The 7,990-nt window shown below is 28.6% G+C and overlaps 1 protein-coding gene across 1 annotated transcript in view; it reads right to left on the reverse strand.

Annotated features, from left to right (window-relative positions):
* Positions 1–316: 316 nt before the first annotated feature.
* Positions 317–7,990, reverse strand: part of LOC107454018 (synaptogenesis protein syg-2-like) — a 99,775-nt gene continuing 92,101 nt past the window's right edge. Inside the window, exon 16 of the mRNA XM_071181825.1 lies at positions 317–555. The gene's annotated coding sequence lies outside the window, so the exon portion shown is untranslated. The remainder of the gene's footprint in view (positions 556–7,990) is intronic.

The raw sequence follows: 7,990 nt of genomic DNA on the forward strand, positions 1-7,990 counted from the left end.
TAAGACAAAAGATACACTGTAAAAATTACGGTAAAATTTGCAAGCACTCAGTGTGCCAGTACTTATTACCGTAAAATCTATTTTTACCATAAAACTTTACGAAACAAAAAATCTGATATACCGTAATTTTCATAGTGAAATTCCTGCGTCACTGAAATTAAATTGATATTTCTATACGGTATAATACATTTCGGTAAAAGTGGATTTTACTGTAAAAGGGATTTATTAGAAGATGTACTCAGGTTGCATGTGCTTTTACTGCAATTTAATCCGGAATTTTTTACAGTGTAGGAATTCAAAATGATAACAAGACATATTCCATGACAAAATATTTATTTCACTGGATCAATGTACATGTTTGTTTTATTTTAGAATAATTAACCTAAAATTAAAAATGGGGAAAATACACATATTTTTTTTATTATTCAAACTGTTATTATTATTTGTTTAATTTTAACAGCAGAACACAAAAATATTTACGAATGAAATTATAAAACTTTCCAGTGCTTTTTCCCATCAAAACTTAGTAAATGGTCACAACATTCTTAGTAGCACCTGTAAAGAAAACAAAAGTAATTTATGCCATGAAATATTATAAATAATTAATACCATTTATACATGTTATATGTCCTCAATCTTTTACATAATTTGCGGAGATTACAATAGGAAGAAATAATCTATTTTTAACTCGAAATACTAAATAGCTAAAATGAAAGCTAAATAGGTGAAATTTAATAGAGTAAATAAATTTCAATATATTTAGATTTTTTTTGTTCAAAAACATTAGTCTAATCATTAAACTAAATAATCAGTCTCGTTATTAATTGATTTCCAATCAGACTATAATACAATTAGATTTTTTTTAAAAATTAGTTTAATCATTAAATAATTTAATCAGTATAATTATTAATTAGTTTTTAATTAAGTTCTAACATAGTAATACAAAATTTGAAGTTCCTAAAGTTAAAATTTTTTGAAGTTTTCCTTTTTAAAATGATTTTTGAAACGAACTCTGAGAATTCTAAAATTTATCCTTATGTGCTTTGAAATTTCGACATTGCATTCTAAATATGAATAATTAATTTCAAGAAGTGAATATATTTTTATTTTTGTTTCAGTAGTTTCATAATTTTGTTTTTAAATGCTAGTGAAAAATTATAACATTAACGTAAGCACAAGAATAGGAAGTTTAATATATTTCCGCTTTACTATGGAGTCTAAATATCCAGAGTAAGTATACAACAATAACTATTTTGAAATTTGTTTCTTCACTTCAGCTTCAGAATTTTTACTGACATGCGAGAGCCTAATTTTTCGAAATGCAAATATAGATAGCAATATGTATTATTTGAGATGTAAAAACTTTTACCTCTACACTCTAAAAGTAACGCAGTAGTATAATATACTTTACGTATCGCGTCTACTTTTAAATTAATTTAAAATTTGAAATAATTCACAAATTGAAAAAAAAAACGTGAATTGTTTACATTCCGCTGTAAAGAATAATATAGTATTAAGCTTTTATCTCATAGATGTTGCTTTATAAAAGAATATTTTGTTTTCATTACTTTTATTAGTATACTGAAAAAAAAAGGAATTTTTCAAAATTGTCAGAAAATTTTACCATTTATTGTATTGATGGTAGTGGGTTAATAAAAAAGCTCGGAATTGTTAGCAGAACCGCTTTGATAATGATTATGATAAAATTAGCAATAAATTAGAGATTTATAATAGATGCTAATATTTATTAAATGTAGTAAAATTTGTTAATTTTATCACGATACCTATGAAAATGGCATAAAAACCATTTATTCAGTTAAATCTGTTCTGCTTTGTATCTCTTACTAAATATGTGGTAATAAGAACTGCAATTTTGAAAACCTAAATTTTCGATAAACCGTTACTGTATGAAAGACAAACATTTAAATTAATGGTTTAAATGCCACTTTTTTAGTATTATAATGCAGCATTATGATTTTTTTTCTAGAAATTTTATTACGTAAGAATAAGATCATTTTGCCAGAATTTGTATTTGCTCTGTTATAAATTTATAATTTTGCATTTTGGTTAAAGGTTGGAAAAATAGATTAAATATTTAATACAAAAGTTAAAGGGCGAACGAAATGATTTCATTTCCAACGAAATTCATGCAAATATTTTATTACTTAAAGAGGAACCAGACAGCGAAAAATAATCCTTTGTTATATACTTAGCGATGAGAAAATTAAAGAAAGGAGTTTCATATGAATTAACAGAGAGAATAATTTCTTCTGTGTGCTTTTAAACTATAACTTACATTTACTGATGGTAGAATCACGGAGAATCCTTTATTCTGCAAATTGCCCTTTTGTGTATTTTACCGATTTTCAGGCACGTGATCAAAATAACAAAGAAACTAATAAATAAATAATTATCTGAGGTACCAAAGAAACTAATGTGATTATACGAAAATGTTTTTTGATCATAATTATTGCAAAAATATAATATTAATTCATAAAAAGTTATCATAAAATTTCAATGGTTCCATTATCATCTATATATCATAAAAAGACATTAAAATAAGAAATAAAAAGCATCAGAAATATTTGACGTTTGTATACTGCTGTTGTCGGCACTAAAATGTCATTTGTCAATTGCTGCTCAAGAGTCAAACTCTATTAAGTGGGCAATAACCATTTGTAGAAACTAAGTATGTCATCAAGTGTCTCAGTCAGCAAAGAGTTTCTGCATACTGTTTTTAGTCTATTGTTACGTTCTGGTCCACAGCGCGCAAAATCTAACTCGCTATGACAAGAATAATATGCTGGTTTTATTTAAAAAACATTTTTCAAAAAAAAATTTACTCTGCTGCCCTTAAATATACGATCTTCAATAGCAAACTAGGGATTTGAAATTTCGAGTCTTAAACTAGATAGATTCATATTGCGTAATCTATGACGTAATTTCTGAAAATTTGGGGATTTGAGGGGGTTGAAAAACTTGTTTTTGACAAATTTGAACGTGTCGAACGCTTCAGTTGCCTTCGAGAAGGACTTTTAGATACAACTAACCCATATTTGCGTTACATGGAGAAGAAAACCCATAAACCCTCCCACGGTTAGCCTGACAGAAACGGGACTCTAGCTTATAATCACTCTACCACTGAGGATAATTTACGTCAGTACTGTAATCGGTACGAGCCGGGTGTGGAATTCGTATCGACAACCCATCGCTTTGATTCGAAACCGGTGCAACTCATTGGAAGGTTAACGCTTTATCCCCTGAGCCACTACGGCTCAAGTTAACCAATTTTCCGTAATTTCCACTCAGTATCTCTTCGCTCATTTATCCGAACAGTACTAGAACTCACCCCGTGAAGATATATGTTCACCCAGTTTCCTTTATGACCTACTCAATTAATGATTCAGTTTTTTTATGAGAATTTTAAATTACATTTACAGTTAGTCAGAGTTATTTTCAATGAAGTATGATTCTTTGGCTCATCTAAATGGTTAATGTTTCTTTTTTTGTATCTGATACATATTACAAGTGCAGTTGATTTGTTTTGAGAAATGAGGCTTAATTGATCAAAATTTCAGTGTTGCTCGAATATGCCCATCTCTAGTTTCGTGTTCACACAATTTATTCGAGAATTCTATCATTAGTAGGATACACTTCTGCACTGTCTGGAAGTGTCGAGAAAATTTTGGAATTTTTCTAAAGCTCATGATTCCTGAATTGATGTGTGACGAGATTCTATATGAATGTATGAGGGGTTTAATATCATCTTCACTCAAATCTCGCAACATTGGAGGAGGACATATTACACAAGAATTCCTACTAGTGATTTCAAAGTAATCCGAAGCTTGAAAAGTTTATCGTCAGTTGTATAAAACTTAGTCTTAACTAAGCAAATTCCTGTTAAACAGTATCTGCCATACATTTTAAATACAATCACTCTCATTTATCGCCCCGAAAAAAACTTGGCAAACCATGATACTGTAACTTCATTACATTCCAGACAGGTATATATTGTCAATTGAGTCTTTGTTGTATGTAGGAAGGATTTTAAAAAACAATACAAATCATCCTAAAGAAAAGAGAGTCTTAGGAATTTCGTGCAATATAAACTTTCAATCTTCGGAACACTTTAAATTAATTAAATCATTTTTAAGGGTTTATCCTTCCCCCACAGACGCACAACTTATTTGAGCATGATATTGAGTCCCACATTAATTCTGAACTTAGGCGCATTAGAGAAATACTTAACTTTCTCAATTACTTCCATGTTATAGAGAGGTTTGTCAAACTTGAAACTGAAGCTGAGAATAAAATATGAGAATATGAAGCTAGAAATAGAAGTAATCGAGTAACACTGTAGTCCAGATTGTTTAAACTTCATTTCTCAAAACATTACAGTTTAGATACGCAATAGGTATAAAAATAATCTTAATGATGCATAAAACTAAAGAATCTTAATCCATTGAAAACCAGTGTATATACCGCAAATATCATGTAAATACCCTGATAAAAAATTGCATGGTTGGTCAGATAGAATGTATGGGAAAATTGATGTGCCATTTTCTTCACATAGTGAGTTTTGCGAAGAGATACACAATGAAAATTACAAAAATTTGTAAACATACGTTAAACGCTGCTCAAACGTGAGAAATGAAATAATTGATCAGAAGTTGTTCAAAGTACGACTTAATCATTAAAAAAACTAAATCATGTTTATTCCAAAAATCTTGACCATCTAAAAGGAGAATAACAAAAAGGCGTGTTTTTTTTCACGTTTTCAGAAATTATAATCACGATGCGCGAAGGAAAGATATTGAAAAATTTTAAAATTTTTATGCTCTTTTTATTCTTATTATAATAGGCAACTTTCCTGCACCAAAACGCGACGAAATTCCAAAATTCATTCGTTTCGAACTGCTCCATTGGAGATGACACTGTGCGAAAGAAAGTGGCAACCCAAATGGAAAAAAGAACAAAACCTTATTGTTTTTGCAACCTGATGCACTACAGTAAAGTTACAACCGGGTTTGGCTTTTATGAAACAACACTAATAAGACACAGGGCTAAAGAGAATAGAAGGGCTGGTTCACTCCTTTGAAGTAGCTCTCGCCGCGCCAATCCTCCTATTTTCTCTAGTGACGTCACTTTGGCGCAAAGCTCGCACTTTTACTTCAAGAACGGAGCGTTTGGCCTTNGTATTTCATTTAGTTTCGCGTACTGTACTCAGCGACGTTTTTTAAATTATAATGAAGATACATAAATTTTTTTATTTTATTTGACTTACTTATTTTTTTCAGTGATAATCTAGGCATTAAAATAAGCATTAATTAATCTATTTCATCTCAGTATTCATAGGTTAAAACACAATACAACTTGGAATTCATTCGATTAATGATCTAGAGCCAGTAGTGATCACCATTTAAATGCAATCTTAAACTATTTCTCGCCAAAAAAATAAGAAATTAAAATATGAATGATTTATACATTTCAGATTCCTTTCAGCTGTAAATATTTGAATGGAAATAGTTTTGATGTAAGCAACACAATTTATTTAATGCATTCTGCTCAAATATTTAAGAGATGAATCTAAAAGCAAAAACAAAGAATATGGGGATAATATTTCCTGACATACTATAATATTTTATAAAGTTATTTTCAATATTTTCTAAGTCTATATAAATCTTTTTTTTTGTTGAGATCTTGAGTGAAAGTAATGGTCAGTGCTTCGAGTGCAAATGAATATTTATGACAAACTATACTTACTCATCAAACATTGAAATATAAGTGCTCCTCTCTTCTCGATAAAAGCTAAAAAGCAATTTAGTTTCATATCTTTTTCTTAAAAAAATGTTACGTGTGTTTTTGAAGCACGTTTTTCCTGATTATTGGAATATGGTATTATTTTTGAAGCAATATTGCTAGCCATCTCGGATATAAAACTCTTAAAAAAGCATCATTTTATACATTTAAAAGTGAATTTCTATTTTCACTATTTTATATTTGTCATCATAATTTTCTTGTATTTCTGATTATTGTAGAGAAAAAAAAATTTAATATTAACTTTTTTTCAATTACTTTTTATTTCGTTCTAAAACTTTTTGTTATATGGAACACTGTTAGAAATTTCTCTCAAACAAAGGCTTAAATAACAATTTATTTAAGTGTTATTTTACCATATTCACAGAAAACAGTAAAAGAACCATAAATAAGACGTTATTAAAACTGTAAATTCTGACGAAAACGGTTTATTAATAGGTTTCTCCTAATATAGCTGAACAACATTAATTTTATCGCGCAACTAGGTCCACCTAATGAAGCCACTTAGTTCCTTGCAACTGGTTACGTATTATAGCTGATATGACTAATCTGTCGATCTTATGACTGACAAAACGGGTGTTTAAGTCTCAGCATTGACTCCACAATATTTCTCCCATGCCCTTTAAAACATTAATAGTTTACAGCACCCTGCAGCCCCCAATTTTGTGACCCTGGACTACTGGAATAAGCTTCTCTTCTTCAAGTATAGATGGCAGCACCATAAAGCTGATTAACGAAAAAATTTTAGTAATTCAAATCCCTCAAGATAATTTAAACAACCAGAAAAACTAGTTAAGCAAAGTTTCATTTGATAAAACACAACTCACGCACAACCTACTTTTTTTGTCCATTACCTAATGAAGTTCCTACCTCTAATGTATAGTTCAATTTCTTCTTATGATTTTTATATCGAGCTAGTTGTATATGGTTAAAACAATTGTTTTAATCGTTGTATTCATGGTTTCTTATGATACTTCTTGTAAACGATTTCAAAATCGCAAAGGTAAAAAATTTACTTTATTATAAGCTTCACTGGTTAATTGGATGGACACACAGATGCCGTTCATTTTATCATAATCTTAAAATAACAATTCTAACAGTGAACAACAATTTTATCAAAATATAAGAATTTGAAGAAACTTAATTCAATAATATTTTTATTAATAGTCTTTTACTGCTTCTTTCATTTGCCTCTATTTTACTTAATAACTAACATCAGAAGTTTAACGCAGTTTTTGCATTTATAATGAATTTAATTGGATTTTTCCCGAAATATTTTTACAATCATAATTTTATTAAAACGATAAAACAATTTGGAACATCTATTTCCTTAACATATTAAAATGATTTTACCAAAGCGAAAAAAATGTAAATAAATAAAAAAACAAATAAGTAAAAAGTTACTTCTTGATGCAGAGGTACTTGGTTAAAATGTGTAAGAACACACTTAAAAATCTTGTTATCATGTTAAACCATAATGCCATACAATTTTGAAGGCCATAATATTATAAGTTGTACCCTATTTTCCTATACTTCATAAACTTGACTATAAGGCATGGTTCTACTTGAATGTAAACATGGTTCAATTCATCAGCTGATTCGAAAAGTATTGTGGTTAATATTGAACACCATAGTAAAACTGCAGGAAATTTGGAACATATTATGATTTTTGTGAAAAACTAAATAGACTCCACTTAACGTAATATTAATGCCTTAAAACTTTCAAATTAATTAAAATTTCAGCCTCACTTTTGTGGAACAACTGTTTTGAATAATCAACTATTTTGATTCAAAATACGTTGATTTTAAATACTTTTAATAAAAAAAATTAGTTTGAAAAAGAGCGTTTGGGAAGTTAATATATAACCATATTTATTATAAATCATATTTACTTATCGTTTATAAAAGCTTTTTTGCTTCAAAAATTATAAGCTTTAAACGGGTATAATCCATTTCAACGTATCATATAAAAATACATTATTTAAGAGATATTAAACTTACTTTTCTTCTGTTGTTTTCTCTTCGTTTTTGCCTGAAAAATAATTGTGCATACTTTAATAAAATTAAGAAAAAAAACCATCTATAAATTCATAGATAAATGTTCATGGAAATGTATAGGATTATTTTATCTAATTAAATTAAGATAAATAGAGTCGAAACATATATATATATA

This window comes from Parasteatoda tepidariorum, chromosome 6 (assembly GCF_043381705.1).
Source record: "Parasteatoda tepidariorum isolate YZ-2023 chromosome 6, CAS_Ptep_4.0, whole genome shotgun sequence".
Classification (NCBI taxonomy): Eukaryota; Metazoa; Arthropoda; class Arachnida; order Araneae; family Theridiidae; genus Parasteatoda; species Parasteatoda tepidariorum.